General features: G+C 41.4%; 1 long non-coding RNA gene across 1 annotated transcript in view; it reads left to right on the forward strand.

Moving 5' to 3' along the window:
* LOC138763622 (uncharacterized) overlaps window positions 1-13,938 on the forward strand; it is a 51,139-nt gene that overhangs the window by 34,993 nt on the left and 2,208 nt on the right. The window lies entirely within an intron of this gene.

Consider the following 13,938-nt stretch of genomic DNA (forward strand, 5'->3'; position numbering starts at 1 on the left):
GTGACCTTGAGACGATTTCTTATTGGACTGCAATCATGAACCTGCAATTGAAAGATGTCCAGTTTGGAGTTAATGGCAAACTACTCCTCTGTGATATATCAACGGGACACCCACGCCCAGTAGTTCCAGCATCACGGAAACATCAAATATTTGACTCTGTGCATGGTCTCTCACGTCCATCGATTCGATTGACTGTCCATATAGTTTCCAACAGGTTTGTGTGGCATGGTCTTAAAAAAGACATTACACAAATGGCAAGGTCCTGCATTGCCTGCCAGAAAGCAAAAGTTCAGAGGCATACTAAGGCACCACTGCAGTCCTTCCCAGCAGTTACTCAGCATTTTGCTCATGACCACATGGACATTGTTGGTCTGCTTCCTGTTTCAAGAGGATGCTGTTATCTTTTTACAGTAATAGCCAGGTTTATGTGGTGGCCCAAGACTGTGCCTATGGGAGATGCTACTGCAGGCACTTGTGATCGAGCATTCCTCAGTTCCTGGGTGTCTTGTTTTGATTTCGAATAGAGGACCACAATTTACTTCCACAATTTAATTCCACAATTTACTTCCTCACTGTGGACAGCCTTGTCTCACTTGCTCGGTTCAATAATTCATCATACAAATGCCTATCATCTCCAGGCCAATGGAATAGTGGAAAGATATCAGCAACATCTCAAATCAGCCTTGATGGCTCGATTAGAGGGCCTGAACTGGGCTGATGAGCTACCTTGGGTATTACTGGGCATTAGAACAATTCAAAAGGAGGACCTCGAAGCTTCATCTGCGGAGCAGATGGCACATCGATGGCACATCGTTGGTGGTCCTAGAGAAGTTTTCCCCTATCATTCCAACTCTAATGATAATCCTAAGGATCTGTTGAGCAGGCTAAGGGAGTCTGTAAGAAAATTGACTCCTATACCACCATCGTCACATGGAGAACACTCTTTTTTGTGCCTGAAGAGCTCAAAAACTGCGAATATGTCTTCGTCCAAAGGGGAACAGTTGGTTAACCTTTACAGTTGCCCTACAAAGCCCCTACAAAGAATACTCAGACAGGTTGACCTGCTTTTTGGACATTGGAGGGAAGCCACAGTCTTTCACTATTGACAGGCTTAAACCAGCTCATGTGGACAAGTCTTCCCCACTGCAGCAGTCAACAAAGATCAAACCAGCCATGTGACATCAGTACGTGATGATGTCAGCACATGTCGAGCGTGTGATTCTGGCTTTTAAAAGATTGCGCTGGGGATAAAAAGTAAATCTGTTGGATTCACTCTAGAAACACCTTGTGTAGTTATTTCATCGTATCCACTGCAATTCCAGTGGCCACACCGCAACATTACTACATGACTCCTGGACTCAATCTGCTGACTAATGAACCCCAGCATGCAATAGGCCTTCTTAACTATCCTATCAACCCAAGCAGCAACTTTGGGAGATTTATGGATCTATAAATCCAGATCTATGGATTTTGACCCCACATTCTACCATTAACCATGTATTTTTTCTTCACGTGTGACCTTTCAACATGCATCACCTCACACTTATCTATATTAAATTCCATCTGCACCTTTTCCCCAACTCTGCATCCTCTCTATATCCCATTGTGATACCATTTCCAGCTGTACCCATTCCCCTGTCAGCCAACTCCTTCTGCCTTCCATCCTCCACTTCCAAGAGCTCTAAACATTGCCGATACTGAAGCCCAATGATGTAGTCATAATGGAAATGCCCTCTTGTAGAATTTACAAATTTCTATCCAAAAGTGAGATATGGAATGAAATTCACTCACACAATTTATGTGGAAAAATATCAATACATAAGCACAGAATTTTTTTTTCAATGCATATTTCTTGATGCCTGCTCAGATGATGTAGCTTTCAGAAAACTGTAATACAGTACAGATTTTCTTTTTTAGGAAGGCAATGCCCCTGTATTGCAGTGGTCACTTGTTTCTCTTATGGAAATGGAAATTAAATTTATACTTGTGTATAAATATTTATGTATCTTACATCACTGTGTAGCTACAGTGTGACTCAGGTGGGCAAGGGGGGGGGGAGAGATGGCATGACTCAGGTGGGTGAGGGGGAGATGGCAGTGTGACTCCGTGGGCGAGGGGAAGAGATGACAATGTGACTTGGGTGGCCAAGGGGGAGAGATGGCAGCGTGACTTGGGTGGTCGAGGGGGAGAGGTGGCAGCATGACTTGGGTGAGCGAGGGGGAGAGATGGCAGCGTGACTTGGGTGGTCGAGGGGGAGAGGTGGCAGCGTGACTTGGGTGGGCAAAGGAGAGAGACAACAGCGCGGCTCAAGTGGGTGAGGGTAGGAGAGAGACAGCAACCGACTTATGAGAGAGTAGGGGATAAGGACAGCATTGCAATTCGGGCTGGTGGGCTTAAAGGAATGGAAATCAAAATGATTCTGAAATCTGGAAGACTCCGAACAACGGCAGTAGAACCTATTTGTGTACGTTTATGGCAGGAAAATGTTGACAAATTTATGTAGTATTTAGTTTGTGTATTAGTACATGACAAGAAGGGAATCTTAATCTTATTCTCACTGATAATTTATGCACCTGTTGTAACTTATCAGTTATACACTGATAACTGTATTTCCTTCAGTTCAGTATTTTTCTGCTTTAATTCAGTACCATCCCAGTCAGATTGCATGATAAATTTGATATGGCTAAATTATTGAACAAGTAATTCCTGTGTGTGTTACCCTCAACTATTTTGGATACTGTTGGGGGATACAATCTACAAGAGACAAGTTGTGGTGGTCACATCTCTTGCTCAGAGACTGGTCCTTTGGCTCAGAAGGGAAGGGGTAGAAGAGGAGAGCTATTGTGATTGGGGATTCATCAGTTAGGTGAACAGACAGGAAGTTCCATGAACAACATCGAGGCCCCTGGATGGTATATGTCTCTCAGGTGCCAGGGTCATGGACATCTCTGATCGGCATTCATTCTTAGGCAGGAGGGTGAGCAGCCAGATGTTGTGAGCCACGTGGGGACCAATGACATAGATAGGAGTCGTGATGAGGTTCTGAGGAGTGAATATAGGTAGTTAGAAAAGAAGTTGAAAAGCAGGGCCTCAAGGGTAGTAATCTCAGGATTGCTGCCTCTGCCGTGCACTAGTGGAGAGTGGAAATAGGAAGTTGTGGCAGATCAATGTGTTACTGAAGAGTGGGAGCAGGTGCCATTTGGGGATCATTGGGATCTCTCCTGACCTATACAAAAAGGATGGGCTGCACATGAATGGAAAGGGGCCAGTATCCTGGTGGCCAGGTTTCCTAGAGCTGTTGGGGAGGGTTTAAACTAGTTTGGTAGGGGGATGGAATCAGAATGTGAGTGCAGAGAATAGGGCTAAAGGTCAAAAGCATGATGCTATGTGTTCTAAATTTGTGAGGATGGACAGGCAGGGGACAAAACATAAATGTAGTCGATTAGAGGTTTTGAAGGAGTATTAGGATAAAAGGGGATGAATTTGGTACATGAACAGTTCGTGGAACTATGATGTTGTGGCTGTTACAGAGACTTGGCTGGAGGAAGTGCAGAACTGGCTGATGCAGGTACCAGGGTTTAGGTATTTTAAAAGGAATAGGATGGGAGGTAAGACGGGGAAGTAGCATTAATGGCCAGGGATAGTATCGCAGCTATAGAAAGGGAGGATGCTGCAGAAGGCGTTCCTACTGAGTTGGTGTGGGTGGAAGTCAGAAATAGGAAGGGAGTATTCACTGAACTGGGAGTAGTCAATAGGCCCCCAAAATAGCCCTCAGGACACCAAGGAACAGATAAGCAGGCAGAATTTGGAATGGTGCAGAGCTTACAGGGTTGTTGTTATGCGAGATTTCAATTTCCCTAAAATTGATTGGCACTTCCTGTCTGCAAGATGGATAGACAGGGCTGAATTTGTCAGGTTTGTCCAAGGATTCTTGATGTAGCATGTGAACCAGTCCATGAGAAGAGAGGCCATAATTGGATCTAATTCTGGGTAAAGAACCTGATCAGGTGACGGACCTTTTGGTGGGGGAACATTTTGGTGAGAGTAAGCCTTAGCATAGCTATGAATAAGGATAAAATCAGACAAAATAGGAAAGTGTTTAATTGGGGAAGGGCTAATTATGATGGGATGAGGCAGGAACTCACAAGGGTAAATTGGAAACATGTTCAAGGGTGAAAGCACAGAGCTAATGTGGAGGAAGTTTATGGACCACAGGCGCATGGTTCAGGATAGGTTTATCCCAATGAGACAGGGAAAAGAGGGTAGGAAAAGGGAACCAGGGTCAACAAAACAAGTAAAGCAGCTTGTTAAGAGAAAAAAGAAGCATGCATTAGATTTAGAAAGCTGGAAACAGGAAGGGCTCATGAGAATTATATGGTAACCAGAAAGGAACTTTAGAAAGTACTTTGGAGAGCTCAAAGGGGGAAGAGAAGGCCTTGGCATATAGTATTAAGGAGAATCCTAAGGTGTTCTATGTGTATGTGAAGAACAGAAGGATGACGAGAATGAAGGTGGGGCTGCTTAAGGATAAAAGAATCAACGTGCCTGGAGGTGGAGGAGGTTGGGGAGGTCCTAAGTTAATTATTTGCTTCAGTATTCGCAAGATTAAAGGGCCTTGATTAGGGTGAGGTTGGAATACAACAAATTTATGTGCTGGATGATGTTGAGATTAAGGAAGAGGAAGTGTTGGATATTCTTAAAAGCATTGAGATTGATAAGTTCCCAGGGCTGGATGCGAATTTCCCCATTTTGCTTTGGGAAGGGAGGGAAGAGATCGCTGGGACATTGGCTATGATCTTTGAGTCTTCTTTGGTTACAGGGGAGGTGCCAAAGGATGGAGAATGGCAATAGATGGAAAGGTAATAGAGAGAATCCTACGAATTATAGATGTGTCAGCCTTAGGTCAGTGGTGTGCAAACTAATGGAGAGGGTTCTTAAGCATAGGATCTATGATCATTTGGAGAAGTACATTCTACTTAAGGACAGTCAGCATGGAGTTGTGAAGGGAAGGCTGTGCCTCAAGAGCCTAACTGAGCTTTTTGAGGTAACAAATGAAATTAATGGAGATAGGATTGTTGATGTGGTCTAAATGGATTTTAGCAAGGCATTTGACAAGGTCCCCCCTGAGAGAATCATTCAGAAAGTCATGAGGCATTGGATCTATGGAGCCTTGGCTGTGTGGATTAAAAATTGGCTTGCATGAAGAAAGCAGAGAGTAGTAGTATTCAGGAAGTATTCTGGCTGGAGGTCAGTGACTAGTGGGGTTCCAAAGGGATCTGTTCTGGGACTCCTGCTCTTTGTGATTTTTATAAATGACCTAGATGAAGAAGTGGAAAGATGGGTCAGTAAGTTTGTGGATGATACTAAGGTTGGAGGAATTGTGGATAGTGTTGAAGGTTGTCGTAAATAACAAAAGAATATAGACAGGATGCAGAGATGGCCAGATAATTGGCAGATGGAGTTCAATTCGGATAAGAGTAATGTGAAGGTCAATGCAGAAGGCTGAGTAACAGTGTGGAGTAACAGAAAGACCTTAGGGTCCAAATCCACGCATCTCTCAAGGTTGCCACGCAGCTTGATAGGATAGTTAAGAAAGCCTATGGGATGTTGGGCTTCATTAATAAAGGGATTGAGTTCAAGAGTTGAAAGGTCATGTTACAACTCCACAAATCTCTGGTGAGACCATACTTAGAGTATTTTGTTCGTTTCTGGTCACCACATTATAGGAAGGATGTGGAAGCCATGGAGAGGGTGCAGAGGAGATTTACCAGGATGTTGCCTGGATTGGAAATAAGTCTTCTGAGGCACATTTAGCAGAGTTAGGACTTTTCTCTTTGGAGTGTAGAAAGATAGGAGGAGTCTTAATAGAGGTCTGCAAGATTCTGAGAGGCATAGATAAGATGGACAGCCAGTGCCTTGTCCCCAGGGCAGGAATAGCAAACACCAGAAGACCTTTGCACAAAGTGCAGGCAGGAAAGTTTAGGGGAGACATCAGGGGTAAGGTTTTTACACAAAGTGGGTGCCTGAAATGCCTTGCCAGGAATGGTGGTGGAGGTGATTCATTAGGGGCATTTAATAGGCTCTCAAACAGGCACATGGATGAAGGGAAAATAGAGGATTTTCTAGGTAGGCATTTTTTAATAGAAATATATCGAGGGCTAAAAGATCTATGTTCTATGTTCTTCCCTGGAAAAACGTCTATGACCATTTGCTTTATCTATGCCATCGTCTTAAGCATCCTCAGGGATAGCCCAGCAAGCTCTTTTGTTCAGGAAATGCGAATACATCCTGGACAAAAACCCATTTCAAACAATTTTCAAGTCAGTCTGCACCCATGAGCCTGACTTCTGGTTGCTTGGCTTTTTAACTTCTTTTCACTCCTATGGCTGACATTTCTGGTTTTTGGCTCCCTATCCTTTTCTAATGATGTTCCAGAGAAGTTTAAAGGTGAGCTCCTCGTCAATTATTTGGGCACAATACAGACTTCTGCATTCATAATTTTCAGATCAATGTTTTCAGACAATGGGTTCTCATAATTATTTGGCTCTTATCATTCATGCCTTTGATAGATTATGACAACATTCTTTTGTCACTTCATCCCATAATACTCCCCCTTGTGTGAAGATGGTACAAAGAATGGGGAAAGGAAGATATTTTGAATAGCTGTCAGGTGCCATTGGTAAGTGTAGATTTTAAGGAAGATTTTGAACATAACATTTATCAGTTTTTATTGATAGCTATGTTCAATAAACATTCAAGAGAAATGGAACAACCATAAAGGCTTCTCTCTTCAAAGCTTTCCACCTAAATTCAGCCCTAAATCCACACGCACATTCCATCTCCTCACCTCCCATTTTTTGAAAAAGCGAAATGGATTTTAGCCTTGTAACCCTAACCCCCAACTATGGTTTCCAGCAAAAAGCAATTGCTGTGGGCAGATGATGCACGTTAATTCCTCTTACATAACTGCAGGTATGATCTTACCTGTGGAGGTTTGCAAATGTGAAGCACATTGTATTCTGATTACACTCCCATGACCAAATCATATCTGAGTATCAGGCCCATTGGGTCAAGGCCTACAAAGTAGTTTTGACTTTTTTTTTCTGTCAAAGCTCAGTTACAGAGATAAATTTGCTTCATGATCTGAGTATTGGTCTAGTCGTCTATCCAAACTTTAAGATGTGCAGAAAATGAAGGAGATTGCTCTTCTGTGTGGATGAATCATTCCATAGCTGTACAAGCATAAGGGGTTGAAGGATTGTGAAAAAGTAATTAAGCCAGCAAGCACGTTCCTTCTCAAAGATTAATCCCAACTGTCCATATTCTTTCATCCCTTTTCTTTTCCAATTGCACCTAATTTCCTTTTTAACCCATTTATGTTATTTGTTTCAGTGACCTCTGCTGTAAGCAGAATAGTTTTTATAGTAGATGTTAGAATTGAAGGTTGAGTAGCTTGTGGTTATCCAGGTGTGCACATCACCAGAGAAGAAACCACAAAAAGCACTTTATTCCCATTTAGCACTATGCTGTTAAAAGCCCTAATGTTTATTTTAAAATCTAATTAAAACATAAAATGTCAAATTAATAATGTCAAAGATTTTTTTTCCTTCTGGATTCTAAGACTGGGGACAGGCACCCCTTTTGACAATACTGTTCATTGCACATTGTGAAATACATCTTAAATCAAGTTACCGAGTTGATGTATAATTGAACAAGAATGGTAGAATATTGCAAGTTGTGAACAAAATTCAGCACGTGAAGAGTTAAAAGTTCCATTTGAACTTTAATGAATGGAATTTGCATAATTTCTTCAATTTGTCAACTCTCCTGCTTTGTGACCCACTAAAATTCAGTTCAAAGTGTTTTATGAAAAATAATGGCTAAAAACTGAATGTCTTAATTCAAATTTAATGCAATTAAAAACAGTTCTAAATTATGACTGATGAACAGCACACACTGATGTCAGTCAGTTTCGTCAGAATATATTGAAGTTAATGTCGATTAATGCTCCGCTGATAAGTGTCAGTTTACACAAATTAATAAAAATTGTAAAATACGTTATATTGCAAACAAGTGGAAAGTGGGGGGGGGGGGAAGAGTGGAAATTTTAATGAATTATAGAATGCACTAATGCACTACAAAAATGAATTTATTTTGTTTACTGCAAAATATAGTTTTCACACTTTGCAATAAAGTAGGGGGCACCAGATCAACTTTGATCAAATCAAATCCATTTCACATCAATTTTTGTTTTGTACCATGTAATTCATCTCATCAAGCCAATGTTAAAATAAAATTGTGGTGGATGGTTTTTGCAATTACATCTTCAAGTAGGTAATGTTAGGTACTCACCTAACTGTCAGCTACCCTGACCCTGCACGATTATGTATGCTCGGTTTATTTTAGATAGTTCAGCTGACCTCATAACCAATATGGTACGTTTTGTTAACAGTTTGTCAGAAGGGGTTAATTCTTATGAAGACCATTAATATCTCATTCTTTATTGTGACACCAAAACTGGCTAGCAAATCTCAATGGTTTCCAAAAAAATGCATCCAATCCTCATTTCATTAACCAGCCGGGTACCAGAATAACATAGGATGCAGTCACCTAGCTATTTCAGGGTGAAGTCACTCCATAGAACAGCATAATTATGTGTAATGTGAAGGTGGACAATGCTAAATAACTCTATTCACCAACAAACCCTGCCTTGTGGCAAATTCATTCACATTACATCTGAGGTTATAATCAGATCAGGTGCTATTTATTGTCATGTAATAAAGTAGAAATGTAATATGACACAAAATTTTCTTTAGTCTGCCATAAGGCAGACAAAGATTCACCATTAACATTGTCTAACACAGTCAGAGAAAGAGCAGCAAAAAAGAGTAGCCCCAGAGTTACCCGCATGGTGAGGAAGCCTTCAGCATCCAAGGCTGTTCGGGAGCCCTTCTTGCCCTCAACATCCTCTCAAATCCTGGTTCCGATACCTACTTCTCATAAGCTAGTCTCCAGTAGTTCACAACCTGGTATGAGTCCTTTGACCTCAAGTCTCAAGTAGCCTATGTGGGTTCCACCCATAAGTTGCCAACAGTTTGCAGCCTGTGTCTGTCCTTTAGCTGCAGAGCCCCTTGCAGGTCTACCACTGTCGTCACTGTCCTTAGGGACATCTCATCTGCTTCTCCTCAGTGGGGGGGGGAATGTTCTCCCCATTATTGGTGCCCTGCACCAGTCCGCTGCTCCCCAGGAGTCTGCAACCCTTCAAGGTTGCTGCCGAACACAAACGCCACCATCTTTGGCTAAGGCCCCGCAGTTGCAAGATTTTAAATGAAGCACCTTCAGCTCCTTTAACCATCGGCAGTAGGACTGGGCGGTAAGACTCCGCCAGAGAAGAGCTGTGTTTCCATTCCCTGCTCTCTCCAACTCCAAACCAGCAGCTCTGACAGCGCTGCATTACCAGACTTCTATCTTCCCACAGCATTACCCTGCTGCACCAATATTTCAAATAGGATTTTTCCAGAATACCACACCAACCAATTCATTATTGATTTGGAGAGAACAGTCATTCAACACTATTTATGTACTAGTAAGGCCAGTTTATTAACACCACCATATGAGCCAATGAATTGGAAGAACTGCAGGATTTGCAGGAGCATGTAGTGAACCATTTGCTTCAAGTGAAACAGCCCAGAAACAACACACAGAACTTCCGACTAAAGCAGCAACAATTTCTCCTTCTAAAGGAGCAATGATTTCTCCAACAAAGTGCAGTGAGTGGAGTATGCATTCATTACATATTAAAATCAAACCCCAGTCACTTTGATGTCATCAGTCATTAATTTGATGATTAGTGAAGGAGCTCCCCAATTATACCTAACTTGGCTGGCTAGAATGCCAGATTAATGTAGCACAAGGACATCTGTGTGTTGCATTGACGTAAAAATATTCAATCTGAGTGAAACCGATACTGCTAAAAACTAGTGTTTTGATGAAAATAACAGAAGTCTATAATGAGGAGGGGAGAATGGGAGCGTGAACAACAAATGAATCAATGTGAATTACCTTGAAGAACAGAGAGGGGGCAATTATACTATTAGGATGCACAATAGATATAAAAACGCTCGTCAGAAATGGATATGCAAATATGTAGCCACATTCCTGAGGTACAAAGGTGATGGGCAGTAATATGGATGGGGAGGGGGTCATCACGCATAACATTCTGATTAATCTAGAGAAACAGCATGGCCACAGACCCTTCCAGCATAAAAGCCCCTGCCGCCAAAATACATCAATTAACCTTCAAACCCCGTATGTTTTTGAAGGGTGGGTGGAAACCAGAGCACCCAAAGGAAAACCCACGTGGTTACGGGAAGAACATAGAAACTACTTACAGACAGTGCCGGGTTCGAATCCGGGTCACTGGTGCTGTAATAACATTATGCTAACCGTTCTGCCCACTAAACTTCTTTTATATATCCAGCACAAATGCAACGGTGGAGGCTAAGAGTCACTTTTTACACACAGAGGATTAATATTGGAACCATTTGAATGGAGTAAAGATGAACATGTGAGGAAAGTGGCCATGAATGGATAATTAGGAAGCAGTGATCATAATTTGGTCAGATTACGTAAAAAGACCAAGACAAACTATGAGGAAAAAAATGTCTTTTGTGAAGCTTATTGTACAAGCCTGAGAGCTGAATTAGCTGTAGTGGATGGAAACCAGGTAAATCAGAGCCAGTCTAGTAGAAGTCATTCAAGGAGAAGAAAGTTCAGTCCAAATGTTGCCATAGACTTGAAACCATTTTACATAAGAGCATAAGAAATAGGAGCAGCAGTAGGCCATCGGGCCTGTCAAGCCTGCTCTGCCATTCAATGAGGTTTGATGATAGGCTCATCTCCAACTTCCTACCTTTTCCCCAACTTCCTTAATTTTCCTACTACATAAAAATCTATCCAACCTTGTCTTAAATGTATTTACTGAGGTAGCCGCCTCTCCTTCAATGAACTGCGAATTCCACAGATTCACCACCCTCTGGGAAATGCAGTTCCTCCTCATCGACCTAGAATCTTGAAGCTATGTATCGTATTTCTAGTCTCCCCCACCAATGCCTTTCATAATTTTAAATGTTTTATGATCCCTTCTCATTTTTCTAAATTCCAACAAGTATAGTCCCAGATGACTCAATCTCTCCTCATAGGCTACCCCCCCTGCACCACCCCCCCCATCTCTGGAACCTCCTCTGCATTGCTTCCAAACCCAATGCCTCATTCCTCAAGTAAGGATAACAGAGCTGCACTCAATATTTCAGATGCAGTCTCACCCGTACCTTGTATAGATGCGGCATAACCTCCCTGCTCCTAAATTCAATCCCTCTGGCAATGAAGACCAATATTCCATTTACCTTCTTGATAGCTGCTGCCCATGCAAACCAACCTTTTGCAATTCATGAACAAGCACTCCCAAGTCCTTCTGCGTGGCAGCCTGCTGTAGTCTCTTACAATTTAAATAAAAATCTGATCTTCTATTTTTTTTTCCTTCCAAAGTGGATAACTTCACATTTACCAACATTGTTTTCCATCTGACAGACCTTTGCCCACTTGCATAACCTATCTATATCTCTCTGCAGACTCTCCATATCCTCAGCACAATTTGCTTTTCCACGCAATTTAGTGTTATCAGCGAACTTAGGTACACTACACACAGTATCCTCTTCCAGATGGTCAATGTACATTCTGAACAGTTGCAGGCCGAGCACTGACCCCTGTGGCACAGAAAACATGGTTCAAGCAAAGTAACAGGATTAATCATCTCAGTGGTCAAACCAGATTTGATCCCAGTGGCTTCCTGCCATTCCAGAAGGATGTGAACAGTCATTCCATGTCCATATTACCCTTTTCTTATACTCTTTTTGAAGATGTTTGGATTGGAAGGATGTCACTCTGCCTACTCCTACTCAATGGCTACGTGGCATCATGTGGATGCGTGGATAAATGTGAGGTTATCCACTTTGGTAATACAAACCGGAGGGCAGATTACTATTTGAATGGCAATAGATTAAGAGATGGGGAAGTGCAGAGAGACCTAGGGGTACTTGTACATCAGTCTCTGAAGGCCAGCATGCAGGTACAGCAGGCGGTTAAAAAGGCAAATGGTATGTTGGCCTTCATATCAAGAGGGTTTGAGTATAGGAACAAGGATACCTTACTGCAGCTGTACAGGGCCTTGGTGAGACCCTACCTGGAGTATTGTGTGCAGTTTTGGTCACCTTATCTAAGGAAGGATATTCTTGCAATGGAGGGAGTGCAGAGGCGATTCACCAGGTTGATACCTGGAATGGCAGGAATGACTTATGAGGAAAGATTGCGCAAATTGGGATTGTACTTGCTGGAGTTTAGAAGATTGAGAGGGGATCTCATAGAGACATATAAAATTCTGGCAGGACTGGACAGAGTGGATGCAGATGGGATGTTTCCAATGATGGGAAAATCCAGAACCCGGGGCCATGGTTTGAGGATAATAGGCAAACCATTTAGGACCGAGATGAGGAGGAATTTCTATACCCAGAGGGTGGTGAATCTGTGGAATTCATTGCCACAGAGGGCAGTAGAGGCAGGTTCATTAAATATATTTAAGAGGGAATTAGATCTATTTCTTCAGTATAAGGGTATTAAAGGTTACAGAGAGAAGGCGGGGACAGGGTACTGAACTTTAAGATCAGCCATGATCTCGTTGAATGGCGGAGCAGGCTCGAAGGGTCGAATGACCTACTCCTGCTCCTATCTTCTATGTTTCTATGTCATGCTTAAATTTAGAGAAGATTAGATACTCAATTTCTAATTTGAATTTAAATTTTAAAACCTTTTATGAATTATTTTCAGAATCTCTCATATGATATGAATACAGAAGTCATGTATCACTTTGATAGGGAATTTTTTTTCCTCTATTTGCCAAACATGTTTGTTTTTGATAGTGGTTGGGTTTAGATCTTTTTTAGAATAAAATACTACTGTAATATAATTTGTTTAATTGAGAACTTGGGGTACCTTGCATGAATTGGTATGATCTAAGTGCAATGCACTAGTTTTTGACTTTTAATAAGTATACTTATATACTCCATATTTTTTGATGTAGAACTTCAATTTCATAAAAAATATTGGAAAGAGAAAGAAAGAAGTTTGTTCAGGTTTATATTGCAGCCCTCACTCAAATTCTGCCATGATATCACGGCCAGCCACACTCTCCCCATCTCTACCATTCCACTCTGGCTCATGTTTTGTGATTAGGCGTGGAGATGAGTAAACCATGAGTTTGAAAAGAAGATCTGGATTTAGAAATGTTGGGTAAAATGATTTCACCTGCAGTGACTTGGAACTCATGAACTGTGAAATGAAAATATCCTTTGTGGCCGGATTTGATCTTAAAAAGAAATACACCAATTAAAACATCAATTAGAAATGATATGATGAACCACAATTTTAATTTGGGTTTCCATTGGCCCTTTACTTGATAGTTGTTTTCCTACATGTGCTGAGGGCATAATGGGACACATGTCAATCTAGCATCATGTGGAGCTATGTTACCCAAGAAAATATTCAGTCATTAATCCTGAGTAAATTGTTTATACTAATTCAAGTCCTTCACACTTTTGTGATTAATAACCTCTCCATCCTGGTCTCTGAAGATGCCACTTCTCATTAAAAATATTCAAACAATTATTAGATATAATGTATAAATAAGGATATCATCATATTAGTTTCCATTGCATTATTATTATCCTGCATAAGAAACTCATTGGAGGATATGATAATACTGCTATATGCATAAAGGTTTTGTTGCAGTATCTAATTTCTACTCTGTGAAATCTTGCGACCATATTGGTAAAGGTGGAACATTTTATACCTATTTTTTTAGATAAAGCCCATGACCACTCAAAG

Source organism: Narcine bancroftii, chromosome 1, assembly GCF_036971445.1.
Source record: "Narcine bancroftii isolate sNarBan1 chromosome 1, sNarBan1.hap1, whole genome shotgun sequence".
Classification (NCBI taxonomy): Eukaryota; Metazoa; Chordata; class Chondrichthyes; order Torpediniformes; family Narcinidae; genus Narcine; species Narcine bancroftii.